The sequence below is a fragment of the Balearica regulorum genome, chromosome 6 (genome assembly GCF_011004875.1).
Source record: "Balearica regulorum gibbericeps isolate bBalReg1 chromosome 6, bBalReg1.pri, whole genome shotgun sequence".
NCBI classification, from domain to species: domain Eukaryota; kingdom Metazoa; phylum Chordata; class Aves; order Gruiformes; family Gruidae; genus Balearica; species Balearica regulorum.
The window spans coordinates 36,047,768-36,064,306 of record NC_046189.1 but is presented as its reverse complement, the minus strand read 5'-3'; the positions used below and the strand labels follow the sequence as shown (position 1 = coordinate 36,064,306).

The window sequence follows — 16,539 nt, the reverse complement described above, 5'->3', positions numbered from 1 at the left end:
TTTGTTGAAAAGGGAAGGAGATACCAACCTTCCTTTCCAAATGCCTACCAACAATGCTGTCATCTCATGTTTTAGGCTACGTGACCCACAAACAATCAAGATGACAGATGTGTAATAATATGAAATCTTTACTCACCTGTATACAAAAAATGAACCATTTAAGCAATTTCACTGCCAATTTCAGAATAAGATTGTAATCAGAAGCACTTTTTCTCCTCAATTTCCTCATGGTTCATAAGAACAAACTTGCAAAGAACAGTGATAGTATAAATACAGCATACTACTTTGCAAATAATAGTATTCTTTTCTTAACTGTAGTGTAAAAACAGAGTGACTTCCAGTCTACTTCCTGAATCTGAAAATGTTGCACACATATGGCAGAAACATAACTGTCTCTACAGTACTTTAATTTTATGCTAGAGTTTGTTCCTCTAGAACAGCTTGGTAAGTTGATTGCATCATAAAATACTTAGAACTTGTAACACAATATCTCTGCAAGACAAAAATACATAACCAAAAGATGTTGAGATTTAAATGTTTCTACATGCCAGAAAAATCATACTAACCAGTATTAGTCATATTATTTACAAATTCTAAAACTGACCCATACACACTCTTATTTTATTGAATATGCTAAAAAAAAAAAAAAGGCTCTGTATGAATTTTTCAAATCAATATTAACCTTTTTTTCTTAAGCTATGAAAAATGTAATCTATTTCTGCTTGGGAATTATTACCAGGCAAGCTGATGTTCTGCTGGATGCTGTTAAAGCTTTTCAGTGCAGTAAATATTGTTGATATAATTTCACTGACATATGGATCAGAATAATATAGATAGTTCATAGCCAGTTGTTTGAAATACATTTGTGTATGAGCATCTAAGAGGAGTGGGAAATAAAACAAAAGCTTGTAAAACTTGCTGCCAGTGTCTAGATCAATAAAGGAAGAGCTGATTGAAAACATACCCGAGTTTTATAGCAGAGAAAGCATTGCTATTTTATACAAGGTCAAATACGTAGAAGAAAAATTATCATGCTTTATTTGAATAAAGTATAAATATTGATTAGATTTAATGTAAGAGCCTGGAAATAAAATAATTTCTAAAAATATGAGATTATCTATTAAATATTCACCCAAGAATCAGAATAATAAGGTGACCAAGAAACGGTCTAGTATATAAACTGGAACAAACAGAGAATTACAAACAGTCTCCTTGCAGTGTAATCGATCAAAGACAGTTGCACTTAAAGTTATGTGTGTGAATGCGTACTGACAGGGTCCATTACTAGCACAAATACAAAAAAATGAAATAGCCATTTCCCTGCAAACCGCGATCTTTGCAGCTGATGACTACCTTCTCGGAGGTAAGCTGGCTCATTCACTCTCTCATTCTAACCCTCCAACGCTTCAGGTGTTAGAGAAGGGAGCATATCCTTAGACACCAACAACGCTCTGAACGTGCGCATTGTTGCTCTCAAGTCCAAGGAGTTATTTTTGTCCTCCTAATTGTAGCAACAGTTAACTACTCATGCATGATGTTCTCTAAATGCCTGTGACTGACAAAGATGATTCATGACCTGCAAAAAGAAGACTCAAAAGCTAAGCATTTTATTTTTGGAGAAGTGAAAACAAAAATAATTTATTACCGCCCTAAACTAGTCAATGTATTTTTACAGTAAGGCATTTTCCAAACTGCCTGATGTGTCCCTGTGTGGGTCAAGGAAGCACAAGAGCTGTCCTCACATGGAGGTGGAGAGTATGAGAAGAAATAACTGTAAGTTATTCACAAACAACACATTAATTGCAGTTAAGACAGCAGAGTAGGCATGAAAACTGCAGCTCACTTCGCAGGGTGTAACTGGGTAAAACAATTGCCTGAGTGGTGGTGTAACCAGCATGGCAGATAGTTGTATTGTTATCCTACAGGCACTATAAGATATCCATCAAAACTGACATACAACACATGAACTTCAATGGATGCTAAATAAGGCCATGAAACAAAATTTTGCTCCCTGATTTCCAGCAGCCTTTCTAGTTCAGCCATACCAACTCATCCGTTTTCACTTGCAGAAGGGAATCTCCTTTCTGTTCTACAGTTGTACTTGGCATCTCAAAATACTAACATAATGCAGACATAGCTATCCTACCTGCAAAATGCTTCTCTGACCTGAACAGTGCTCTAAAAGAAACATCCAAGATTCTGATATATAGTGAAGAAAGACATTGTCCGTAGCTGCTGGCAATGCAGGAGGAGATTCTCATTTTGGAAGGAAACCTGGGATGTAGGAGTCCAAAGTTAAAGAGCAGTTTCAGGCTGGCTGTCATGGGAAGGGATGGAGGTAACACCCTGCTGTTTTTGAAATGTGGTATCTCTACTGGCCATCTAAATATACAGGCAACCAGCAATGGAGAAATGGCACCCTGACCTTTCTGATAACAAGTATGAATTTGGAAGCCCCTTCTACCCCTTCACATTCTTCAACCTGCAGCACTGTTGCTGAAGTGGACAAGGAGGGAAAAGAGTTTTCAGTGTAGACCTACCACACCTCTCACATACAGATTACAGCTGTTTAAGAACAGACAGAGCCTTTTTTCCAAGTATTACAAAACGTGTCCTTAGGCAGTAGTTTCAAAACCACTTAGTCATTTTCAATTTTAAGTCTTATGAAAATGTTTAATATTTCCTCTATGAATTTTTGATACTTACCCACACAAAACAAGAAAATTGGAAGAGTCTTGCAGTCCTTAATTCTGTCTCACCAACTTAACAAGGAATTGGGTAAGGATGATGTTACCAGAAACTAAACTGAATCAACCAACGAATGAGACCATTTATCTCATGCTCCTACTGAAGAAGTAACACGGGAGATTTGAGAGCACTGAAAGAACAGTAGAGCATGCAAACTGTCAGGGTATTTTGTGGACTGCAGCTGCTTTTGAGATAGAGCACAAGGATTTTAAAAAATCTCATTTAATTATTTCATCTCCCACCATTGCTATCACCTTCTATAAACAAGTGAGTAAAGAAAGATGAACTAGGAAAGTAAAATAAAGCTTAATTAAGATGGTAATTTTTTTTTTTATTTCTTTCCTACTCAGGCCCATGCATGTATCTTGTCCCTAGGATACAGCAGACATGCGTTTCCTTACTCTGCTAATTAGAGACACCATATTCCCTGAATAGAGCGTTGGAGGTATATTGTCAACCATTCGTTTTTAAAACAGAATGACAGTCACGTTTATAACCTAGAAGTAACAAGTATTCATGTAAACACAGCCTATTTGCACACAGCCACTTTAATCAAATTGACATTTCACGCCTTTTCAAAACTAGAACCATTCCAAAAGAGATCAACACTGAAACCCTTGGATAGACACCAGAAAAGCTGTAGTAGGTAGAGCTGCGACAGGAACATTTTTTAGGCTACCACTGAAAGCCTATGGAGGCCTGAAATACATGAGATCTATTTATTATATCTGAATACAACTGAAACAGGGGTGTGACTGATAAGCAGGCAGAAAACAGACTACCAAGCAGGATATCTGTAAACTATCAAAGGACTAACGAAAATCTACCCAACATATCTATGGCATGATATGAGGATGTACAGACCAGGAAACACCTAATGAGTATTTAAAGGTGCCTGTCACAAACTGAATAAATAGTGCTGCCAATAAGTGGAATTTTCTGCATGTTTATGCATGGATAAATAACCAATTTAAAGTTGTATTATAAAAGATAATAACCAGGAGGATAATTCATAATACAATGTATAAGGAAATGGCATATAAAGGGGATGCGTAGCTTGCCTCCTTTGGATTTGGGCTGTTAAAGCTCGGTGTGTATCATTTAAATAGCACACAGTGTTATGATTACCTATCATACTGCTCTCAGAAGGAAACCTGCATGACAAATGTACTATGAAGAAGAGTGTTGTAGCTTTGTAAGGTTGAGTCAGACTTGGAGTAGGCAATAGGTGCCAGTGGGTGAGCAGCTGCACGTTGAAATACCATCAGTGGGTTCAGTCTCAAGTATTTGGAGTACCAGCAGCTCCACAGGGACAAATGTGCCTGAGATTCTGATTAAATCCTCGTTATTTTCAGCATTGTAGAGAAGGTACTTTTTAACATTTCAAGGGGTAAGTTGCTTTCATGTGATGACCTGTCACTGACCATAGCCCTGGGACCTCTGGCATGATCCTGTACCCACCCTTCCAAGGCATCTGCTACCATCACCTGCCTGTACTTTTCTACACTGTGTTTTATTGTAGGGTCACAGATAATTCACTCTACACCAAGGACTACTTGTTGTTACTACATATTAGTTACAAAAATACATACAACAATAAGCATTAGCACACAATTGTACAAAGCTAAGCAAAAGCTAGCTGCTTGTTAGATAATGCCGTTACAACTTAGCAAGTTAAACCCAAACTCCAGTCCAGGCACAGCCTGACAAGTTCCGAGGCTTAGCACAAAGCCTGTGACATGCTACATGCAATGGCAACACCATATTTTCTGGGCTACAAGGCTACACGTGCACGGTCTCTCCTCAATGCTGCTAGCTACAGAACAGGGGTCCACATGCTGAGATGTCTGAACAGCATTTGTAGTGCTTTTGTCGCTTTAAACCACTTTTTCTCAACAGCAGCCCACCTCTCCATCTTTAATATGAAGGACAAAGTCAATGTCTCTCAAATACCACTAATAGCCTTGCTGGACACATTAAATGGAAAATGTCAGTAAATATGTTGAATACTAGAGCTGAGTATTGCCCTTCACATAACAAACAGAGTAAAGCTATTTAGGGAGGGCATTTCCATCTGAGAAAAGTGCCCGATATATTGCAACATATAATTTGCATAACCAAGAGATGGCAGCACTCCATCAACCATTTGCCTGAAGCATTTATTTGAAAATGATTATGCATCTGTAAGCGCGATACCTCAGTGTACGAACACTAGAAGACTAAAAACAAGGGAATAACAATGGAGCGAGACCAGTGATTATTATTCTATTGCTTTACAAAGGTCTGTAAAGATGCAATTCATTCACCAGTAACTTGAATTATTTTTTACCCAGCTTATATTAAGAATAGGACATAGCAAGTATTGCTTTTAATTTTGTTGTCTCATAGATGTATCTTCTCAAAACACATTTCATAAAGTAATAAAATGACCTAACTCCCCTTGCATCAGAACTTAAGAAGCATATATATATCAAATATACCTTTCCATTTAGAGCACTCTCTCAGCCTTTTCTCAGCAGCTTGAAAAGTTCCCTGGTAATAATCTTAAGGATCAAGGCACCTCTAAAAATTTAATTATGTATATATATTATTTAATTTTATATATATATATATATATATACACACTGCTGATTGTCTCCTGCAGACTGATGCTGACAGAAATTGGAGTTTAGCATTTCTCAAAGGCCTTCAGTGTCCCGTATCATCAGGCTCACATGTATACAAGAGGTTTGTTAGCAGTGATAATTAACCTCTTTTACCACATTCAATCCAATTTACATGTAGATTCTATGAACAGTGTATGGACTTCGGCACCAGTCTTCAAACAATGCTACATGGGAAATTAGTAGCACAACTCTATGGACACGATGAGGTGATTAGGAAACTGGGTAAAAGGCAGATGACAATGAACTGGACTGAAAAGGAAATTGTTGAACTGATATGTTGCTGTTGGATGAGCTTTGAGAACAGCATTATTTAAATTAATGAGGAGGTTCACAGCAGACTAAAGTTAACGCTGGTTTCCACCTCTGTAACATTCCTGGAACTCATTTTTCTAAGAAAAAGGCCAAGTTCAAACAACATTGATTATATTTCAGAAAAATGTGTCACAAGTTGCATAATATCACTAAGGATCTTACTATGTTTTGCATCTAAATATTATTCTTGCTTTAAAATATCTGGATTGATTTTCTCCTGTTGCAACCCATTTTACTTTAGTCTCTCTATAACTTCATTGATGTTACACTTAATTTAATCCAATACACAAGGAGAATCAGTTTGTTTTCATAGAAAATACCAGACAAAAGTTTTTGGGGGTTTTGTTTGGGTTTGGTGGGTTTTTTTTCAAATGGGACCTTGTTCTTCTATGATATCTGTCTCTACAGAAAATGTCCACCACTATTGCATTCATTCCTGATATTTCTAATTATAGAAAAGATGATCTTTCTTAGAAGACCAGCAGGTGGATTCAGTGTTGTTTAACAGCCTAAGAAATACTAGGCAGCAGGAGTATCACTCAAAAACCAATTCAGTATCTCAGCAAAAGATACTAAGTGTAGGCAGTAACTAGAAACTGGAATAGCAAGTACGTTTTTATTCTATTTTTTATTCTAACATAACACGTACATCTTCAATTACAACAATCAGACTACATGAAAGTACAGCCTATCATGAGAAGCAGTCTCTAACTGATCATCTCTTTCTGTTTTTTCCTAAAGCATAAGGCTACGGCATCAACTTTCTCCTCTTTCTCACACCAATTAATCATGCTGCCTTTAATGAGCTCCAGTGTTACTGGAAGGATATTCATGACATTGTACATACTAGCTGGATCAAAACACTCCAAAGAACTGAACGAGTTCTCCAAAATACAGATTGGAAGCTAAGTGTTTCTGACTAACTATTTCTATTTATGGGCCTGGAGTCCCCATTCATTATTAGTTCAATACATTTTCAGGGGGTGACAAATGAAATCTCAAAAACATATATTGCCAAGAATTTATAACAGCATGTTTCTCGAATTATGATTAACTCAACAGAAATCCTGTCTTATATAAATATGCTTTAAAAGACTAGACAAAATTAAATACCATTCCTGGGGGTAAAAATAATTTTCTTTTTTTTTTTTTCTCTCTGAGATGATCAATTCTTCCGGAGCTCTTCTTCCACCCACACTGTGATGTGGTTGTGTCAGAATCAATAATCTATTTAAAGATAAAAGGACAATTTTTTACTCAGCAGTTAGTAGATATCCACTGCTTTCAGTTGTATTTAGTATTCCTTTTAAGTTGTTGGGGTTTTTTTCTCCAGATAGAAAACTTTAGATAACTACTTTGAAGATAATTCCCATATCAAACTGCAAGCACAAAAGATAACTGAAGTTCAAAACTTTTTAAGTTCTGACTCAGGGAAGATAGGACAGCTCACTTCTTCCATTTGTTCCCAACACAGGGACCTCAGAATTGTTCTGAAACTGCTATTCAGCTCATTTTCTTTCTCTAGTTTCATACTTTCCTCCCTGTAACTTTGCTTTGGATTCCTTCACCTGGTTCATACCCTCAAGTTGCCCCACCAGTCTGCTGGCCAACCAATTTTTTTTTTTTTTTTTTTTTTTTTTTCATTTCTGTGACAAAGACTGAATTGTTACCCACTCCGGATACACCCATTTGTAACCTGGTCCTATGCGTTCTCAGTGCTACATTGCCTACATGACTTAGGGATTGCTTTCCTGAACTTTTATAAAGAAAATACATAAAAACATGCCACAGTGAAACTTAACACAACCTGTTTACAAATAAATTGATGGCACCTTGTAAGTTGTATTCCTCCAATTTTATTCCAAAGAGCAAAATCTCTCAATTCAAAAATGCTTAAGGACAAAGGGCAAGAGTACAGCAGCGTTTAGATACAAACTTTCCAGCATTATCAGTTCAGAGTTAAATTTTGGGTTGAACCCTCCAAGATGCTTGTGTCCCATCTTATGTCACAAGGTGCTGGTGTCATTATTTGGGCTATTTAAAGGTATATCATGCTTTGACGTCTCTGAAGTTCCTTCTGCTTTACAACAATTTAAAGGCCGTGAGTTTCACGGCATTTTTTGATGAAATTTAAGAGCAATGTAAACTCAAATCAGTAGGAATACATGTGCTTAATGCTGAGTACATGTAAAGACTTTTGGCTGCTGGAATACTAAGTGGATGGAGAAGAACAATGTTTTGATTGTGTTTCATGTAGGAAAATATGTTTTCATGATTCTTATCTGTGCTGAGGTAAAGCTTGCTGAAAGAGATTTAAGTACAAATTCCAAATTTTGAACTCATTCACCAAAAAGCAAAAGTACAGAATATGTCTAGAGTAAAACTGGATGATATCTTAAGTGAATGCAAGCCAATAAATAGCATCATGCTGAAATTTTAAGGTGCAATGGTTTTGGTGACAGAACTTGGGGGCAGAAGTCAGCTGTGGTAGCCTGCCCCACAGCAAATCTAAGCTGAATGAAATTTAGGCAAGCTCAAATCATATTTGTCAAATTATCTTGAAGAAAAATTTTGCTTTCATCCTGCTTTTGTAATAACAAAAACTATGATGCGATGCCATGGGAGAGAGCCATGGTTCATTCAGTTCCTAAACTAAGGCGGATTAAAAAGGCGACATTCTCTGATCACCTGCAAAGTGATTTCTCAGTGCCATGAAGATAACCACGTTTAGAATTAAATGTTTCACCATTAACACCTAGATCTCAGCTCCTCTGTCTTAATTCGAAGACAATTGACCAGAAATTGTAAATTTGCACTACTATCTCCTATTTAAATACTACATTTGTTCACCGGTAGTGCAATGTTTACCTTAACTTTCAAAGCCAGGAGCTACCTGCTGGCAGGGACCTCTTAGGAAGGAAAAATGCAACTTAGTAAAGAGCTATACACTTCTTTTTTTTTTCAGCCCAAACCAAGCTACCAGTTTCAGTATCTCTACAGGAAGCCACTGCCCACAGCCACTTTACAATGCATCCTTGCACTTGTCTGATGTCTGCGCCTGTTACACCACAGTGAAACCTGTGATGTTCCCTGTGCGCAGCAGGATGTATCTCTGTGCACAGACTCATACGTCAGTTATTGTTGATCGTGATAAACAGTCATCTCCTGGTTAACAAAGCACACACCGAGTCCTATGGCTCCCTTTCTGCATGATTTAACATTTCATAGATAAACTCAACAGCCCGCTCTGCCCTGAGTAATGAGTCAGATCTTCCTAAACACTTCGTTGAAGTTTGTTTACAACAATGTCACTTGCTACATCAGGAGGAGGAGGTGTCTGTGTTTCCTTTTTTTATTTTTTTATTATTTTTTTTTAAGCAAACGCAACTGACAAAACTGTCAACTCTTTTTATTGTTTTCAACTTATATAAACAGAATTTAGCTGCAGGGAGTCTATTAATAAAGGCCTACACAACAAAACCATTCAAAATCTTCAAGGCAGGTTTTAATCTCACAGAAAAAAATCAATTTTATTTAGAATAAACTAGTAGAGAACAGAGATTACCCCAGGGAATTAGTCTTTAAAATATGATGGGGAAATATAGATTTTCTTCTCTACAGGAGTATGATGTTGCAGTGCATATAAAATGTGCCATAACAATTACACAAAGACTTCTTTAAAAATTCCAGGCTTATTAACCCTATAGCTTTCTAGAAATAAGTACTTCTGATAAAAACAAGAAAAAGCATAATTAGAGAGACGAACACCTGGAAGAAAAAGCTTAAAGCCTTGAATAAGTTCCACTGCACTAATGAACCACTCCATCGAATCCCAGGAGGTCGAAATATATTATGTGTGTTGACTCCAGCACAGAAGAACTAACCTTGTGCCCTTGCTTTCCATATCTATGGCATCTCCAAACTGTCACAAAGGGATGAACGCAGAGGGTGAAGTTATATTAATACAAGTTAAATGACCGTCTGGAATACAGCTGCCAAGATCTTTGCTCACAGATGGTGACACTTTGTCTCGGAGGCTGAACCTTTTCAAACAACCTGAAGAACACAAATTCTGCTTTTGGTTATACCTGCGCTGGACACAGCTGAGCACGTCTTCATCAGCTACCGCAGAGAGAATGAACCTGTTTTTACTGAACACAGAATTTGATGCATTTTCATCCTAATGTAGACACTACTGGGTTTTTAACATTTATAGCTTGGAGAAATCAGAATGACTTCAAGTCCTGACACCCTACATTTACTTGTTAACAGGGTCAGTATTGCACTTTTTACCTCTGGTTTATATTTCTCTTAGCCAGATAAGTAAGTGAGACCTGAACTCTGTGCCTATTATTCCCACTGCAAAAATTTAAAGAACCTTTTGATACGCTGAGAAAGGAACAGCATGAAGGCTGTACTACTTGCAAAACCACTTCTCAGCTCTTTACACTCTTTACCTGCCTATGCTCCAAGATTTTCCTCAAGTACCAGCTAAAGCCTTCTCCTAACACTTACTTAGGGAAAATTATAATTTGTATTTTGCAGAAACTACAGACCACAAGTGCCCTGACAGCTTAAGGTCATGTCTGGTTGGAAGGACTGTTTAGTGGCTGTTGGGGTTTACTTACACTTTCAAAAGACATTTAGTTTGCTTTTTTTAGACAGAGATGCAACCTAAAAACCCAGACCTAAATACTTCATGACTCTCAGAAATTGTTTTTTTAGCAGTCACAACCACTTTGGGCAGAAAGAAATCGTATCTGAGCAGTGAGAAAAGTTCAGATCCAGAGCTGAGTTCAATCTTGTAACTTTCTTGTCTTTATTAAATTTGGATATATTCATGAATATGTAATAGTTAAATTTTTGCTATTACTGCACATTCTTCCTGCTTATAGGTTGTTATATTCTGTCTTTGTTTATAGTTTAATTTGATTTTGCTCTAAAGCAGGCATTTTCTATCTTTGCAGAGAAATTCAGTTTTCTAGTGGAATTAACGTCTCCTCCATGTGTAGAAAATATTTGTTGGCCTTACTGAAACAGGAGCTTTTGCATATTACTAATAATTAAGCTAATCTTGGTCTAAATGACCAGCACTAGAATAAAGTGAAGCTGACAGAAATATGGCTTACATGGATTGAAACCCAACTCACAGAGCTGTCACAAATTGGCATGGGAGGGTTTGATCTGGGGTAACTATCACTGGGCAGGGGGGAAGCTTACATAGTTTTCATCAAAAGATATTGCAGCATTGTGCTTGTGGGTGTGGATGCGTACGTACAGATTTGGGTAGCAGTTACTTCTTCCATACACCTACACTTGTGAATGAAGTTGGTAGCTATGCAACAGCTCTGCTCCTAACCACGCATCAGGGTCTCTGCTTACATTGTCGCTGTTGTGTTTCAACACCGGCTGCCTTCCGTCCTCCTCCTTCATCCCAACTCCCCTATTCTTTGTTGTAGGAAATAACAACCCGGACAACGGCAATGTCTCTTTTCCTTATTGGTAAACATTTGCTGGGCACATCTGCTGTGACGATGATAAGGCAGAAGTCCGCTCTCAAATGGGAAAAACAGAATGTCAGTTTACATAATGGCCAGAAAACAAGAAAAAGAACCTCCACGCTCAAGCAGCAAGCCTGTTTCTATCTTGTTTCATTGTCTTAACAGGATTCTTATTGTGTTTATATTTAGAGACATGGGAAACTGGGCTAGCCATGCTACCCATTGTTACTTAACCTCAAACAACCTATATAATATGCTGTCCATTAAGGAACCTGAATATAGACTCTAATCAAGGTGGTTAAACAAGATATAGGAAAATAAAGCTCAGTGCTTCCTCCTTGTTTGGGAAAAAACAAACAGGAAGGCTCCCTCTTAGACTCACCTCAGCAGAAAAGAGTGGAGGGATTTGGGTTTGTTTTTACAGGCTCACAAAAGATTTTAGCTCTCCGTTGTGCACCTGTTTGGCTTTTTTATCATTCATGCTGCCAGTAAATGGATAGAAACTCCTCAGCAACTGGGAAACTTTTTTATTTTTTTTTACTTTTTAGGAACAGTCTTTATTAGAAAACTGTATTTAAAAATGATGGTGGAAACCTGACAGGACTGAGACAGCACAGCCTGTGACTGGGTGATCATCAGCAAGTTGCTTTTGATAACATGTTAGTGTGTTGTGCTTGGGTAGGCTTGCCTGAATGCTGTATAACCTACAAAACATTATCAAATAACCTGAATCCACATAACTGATATTAAACTGTATATAAAGTTCCTAATGAAAACAGAGCCTTCGTTGTTAAGAGTCCACGATTCCAGCTCACATACATCAGCATTGCAGAGGACTAACAGTGACAACTGAGCCTGAAATTCTGAACACAAAGCCATTTCGCACGCAGAAAATATTTACAATGACTCCTGGTTAAAAATTTAAATTATTTAAACAGCACATTTCACTCTTACTTTGTCTTCAGGAGGCATAATATATGGCCCTTTCAAGTCAGCCAAGGATGACAATATTAAATCCTTTAAAGCTTTAAATTGACAAATTTATATAGACAGCTTTCACCTCTTTCTGTGGTGTTCTACCTTGTCATAATCATAACATTTGAGATTCCTCAGTAAGTATCGGGGTTTCCTATAGAAATGTTGAAACTTTGGGCATTTAATTTAACATAAAGTAGTAAAACAGTCCCTGGTATACAGCAGAAGGAGAGGTTGCTGTCAGAAAGCAGTACGATTCTTTTTCTTTTAATTATTTGGCCCTGATATATGTACGGCTGTGAAGATGACCTATCAGGTATGCCGTAGGCTGTGGGACCTCACACCAGAGAAGTGTCTCTCCTAATAAATAAGAGATTGAAGGCAAGGTTGCTCAGTTGCTATCCTTAGCAAACATATTTCCGTGGCGAGCATACTTCTTACTATCTTGTCTCATCACCCAGTCATGAAACCACATGAGATTGATGTAAAGATACGGACACTGAAGGAGTGTAGTTCTTTTTTAACCTCTCCTTTCATTTCCCAGTACCTCTGGAATCCTCTTGTGCAAAGACCAACAGGAAAGTGGGAGGCATGCTAAAGGAACATTGGTCTCCAGGAGGCTCTCAGGGAAAAAGTGATCCTACATCACACCTTCCTACTCTACATGCAAGGAGAGAACCCTTTCCTGTTAGAGTTTTCTTTCTCTACTGCTCATGCTTCGTGTGCGTATCATCCCCAGTATGTTTTGGGTTGAGTGCTGGAGATGAAAAAAAACCTGATTTCTGGGAGAAAGGCCAAAGGCTGGCCTCATTAGGAATGGCTGCAGTAGGATTTCAGTTAGATTTTAAAATCAGACCTTGACTATGATTTAATTTATTTTACTTATTCTCACTGCTTTCTCCCCCACCCTTAGAGTCTCCCTTTCTTTCAGGTGGTGGCACTGCTGCATCATTTGTGGTACTCAGTGCAGATTCCTTTGCCAGACTTTAGAGTGTATCTTAACAAGTAATTAGAACAATTTTCACTAGCTCATGCTGTCGGCTTTCCAGCTCCTGCATGATCCAAATGGCTCTCAGGGGATGTTACATTATGGTTGGTTTGTTATTGTTTGTTCCAGGCCAGTGCCACTAGACAAAAGCATTATAAAACTGGTGAGTGGTATTAATCACAATTTCTTAGGTGTCTATGTCTGCAATGCCCCTATTCTCACTTTCCCATTTTTTTGCTTAGCTTTCATTTCATTCTGAAAAAGAACAGTAAGGATGTGATGTAGAGTACTTTGCCATATAAAAGCTCAGCAATAGACTGAAATATTTGTAAGGTTAAATTAAAAAAAAAAAAAGTCTTAGAGCAAAACAAGCATTGCATTTCAGAAACTACATCTCTTTGTTAGGAACGATTGGATTAGTATCTGCGAGCTTCCTTGCACACAGCCAAACTCCCACCAGCTTTGAGTATTTCAAGCCCCTAAATTCAACCGAAGCTTAACTACTTACCCATTGTGTGTCTCCATATCTAACTTGACTTCAGCATACAATGCAGAATGCCCCCTGCTGTGCATCCCCAAAACAAGACCCTTTGAAAAGACAGTGTTTATTTCCATTCAGTTAATCCTTATAATTTCAAAACTCAAATAGTTTTGAAATTCACTGAGATGTTCCCCTACCCCTGTGTTAACAGATAGGTATTCTGTCATGCAGAGGAAGGAAAATAAACAGAGTAAATATAACTAATTTATTCCATTTCTGATCTTATTGATTCCAGGTCCAGTGGGCTTTTAAACCCACTAATTGAGGCAATAATAAGTAATAATAACTTTAGCCTGTCTCCCTCCTGGGTCTCTTCAGTACAATGAAGTGGCTATTCGGTATTCTGAAAAAAGATGACCTCCAAATGAAAATCCACCAACACAACTGAAGGTCCTCCAAAAATGTGAAAAAGAAAGAAGAAAGAAGAAACAACCCCTTTTGCAGGATAGCTGAAGGCAGCTTGACAGTTGTTAAATGTATTTTACAAAGCGGACTATGAGCCCGGTAAATTATTGACTGATCTAGCAATAGTAACAGCAAGTCTGCATTTACATAATGCCATACATCTTCAAAGTGCTGTGTAAACATTAACTAATTGATCTAGTCAGAAAAACAACTGCTTCCAGTGTAATATCAAGTATGTAGTCACAAGAGAACAAATTATTAACTAAAGGAAGCAATTTATTTGAAAATCTATTATCATAAATTATACTGATCTTTTTTTTTCCCCTCCTTTTTTAAGTTATTCCCTCTGCAATCTGATTAATGCCTAGTTTAATTTGCTCATGATTTCTGGAAACTTAGTAAGTGCAAACTTAATAGGAGGCTGATAGAAAAGTCAGAGGTAATTGATGCTTTAATGGGCATGAAATTTGGAAAAGTACCCGATTGGAATAGATTCATGATTGCTTTTGTTAAAGCACTGGGGTAAAATCTCACTGTATTAGGCTCACTTCTTTAAACAAAGTTTAGTAAATTGTGTACCATGAATATTCTCTGCTTCCTAAACACAGAGGGACAAAAGATCTATCAAACCAATGTAGCACTTCTCTCATTAACTCTGCAGATTGTAATATTACCTACCTCTTTTTTTATCAACAGTTTTAACTGATAGTATTTTCAACTGAAAGGTTGCATAGAAGATCTTATTTTTTTTTCTGATAAGTAGTTTGTATCATGTCACATCAGGATAAAAGTATTAGAGAAGTTGAGGCCATTCTATTTATTTTTTTTTTCCCTACTTGGATTGATACAAAAAGTTTATGTTCCCATTCTTGGTTTGTCTGTTCTTTTAAACAAGGCCTGGTCCGATCTCTGAATCAGGTAAATCCAATTATTCCATTTCAGTCATGAATACAAAGGAAACATTCCATAATCTATCCACAAGAATCTAATCCAAGCCTGTTTCTTAATGGAATACGTACACAATGATAATGCATATATTGTGTGTTATCAGCGAATGCTGCTTGGTGTAAATGCTTTGTTTAGCACTACAGTGTTTGAAAGCCTTTTTTTTTTTTTTCTTAGGAGAAATAAAGTTGGAAAAACACCAGTAAATCTCAGTTTACCACAACAGACTGTAACACTGCTGTCTGCAAAGTCCCTGCTGTATATTTAAAGTTCCTTTTCCTCTCTGTTAATCCCATGAAGTTCTGGCTGCTGCACTCGCACTGCCCATCCTCACATTAGCTCTTGTACTAGCCAGTAAGTAAAAACCATTGTAATGCTGTCTGGCTTGTAAATGAGAAGAACAATAAGGAAAGTCTGAGCCTGACAGCCAGCAGTCCATGCTGATTACAGAGAAAAGGGACCGCATTTTTTACTCTCTTTTTGTTATTGTTATTAAGGTCAGTGTCATCCATCAAGATGCGGAGTTATTTCTGACACAGTTTCAAAGGTCAGTTGGTCATGTGCAACGACAAAAGAGATTCGTGGAATAATGTACCCAAAAACTGGGGAATGTGCCTTTTCACTTTCTATTGTCATGCCCCTACTCATATTTCAATGCCACAAATCGACAAGAGAGACATTTGAAAATACCAGTTAAGTAAACAATGAGAAGAAACTGCAAGTAACTCATTGATGTATAGTTTGAAAGCCATGGAAATTCTCCTTCTAAGTTACCATTCCCTTTATTCCAAATATTCAGTCAGTTTTTAGCCAGGAGAAATATTTCATTGGCCTCCCTGTGCTACAAAGTGGCAGACTTCTTAAAAAGGCTCCTGGTCCTATTCCAGTGAAAGTTTAATAGCAAAACTCCAAGTATAACCTCTCATGGTATGATTCATTTGGCAGGCACACTACTGTCTTTCGTCCTTCCTTCTAGTAGTTTGCAGATGAATCTTTTCCTGAGTTTTAATTCAGGGGAAATCTTGGGCAAAGTCCGCAGAGGTTTCATCACCATACCTGCCACATTTCCACAGCAAGAACTGCTGAAATCGGTAATAAATGGGTGAAGACTGAATCCAACAACCAGCAGGACACTGAATAAGAAATTCCACTTTTACCCTCTACTGTGCAATGGCTGCACAAATACAAAGCTGCAATACCTTATGCCACCCTCATCCATCTCTCCTTGATAGGAGAGCAGGAATATCAGTGCTTCCCATGTACCAGTGCCAGGCAGAGGAGAATTCTCTACCACGCATGTGAAGCATATACAAGAGGCCCCTAAGTCCTATACTCCACTCCTTTGTGACAAAGAAACTCGCTGGCTGTTAGTTTCTCAATGAATAACTTTGGAAACAAGGACTCCTTCTCCTAATGAGTTACAAAGCTGAATTCTCTGGGAATATAAGCAGCGTAATT

At 37.6% G+C, this 16,539-nt stretch overlaps 1 long non-coding RNA gene across 3 annotated transcripts in view; it reads right to left on the bottom strand.

Moving 5' to 3' along the window:
- LOC142602389 (uncharacterized) overlaps positions 1-16,539 on the bottom strand; it is a 171,669-nt gene that overhangs the window by 59,918 nt on the left and 95,212 nt on the right. The window contains exon 5 of one of the 3 annotated variants that reach the window (XR_012836180.1): positions 1,354-1,576. The exons of 1 other annotated variant lie outside the window; for it this stretch is intronic. This is a non-coding gene — a long non-coding RNA (uncharacterized LOC142602389). Of the gene's footprint in view, positions 1-868; positions 1,577-16,539 lie in introns of those variants that run through there. One more of the 3 variants, XR_012836179.1, reaches the window with a different exon arrangement.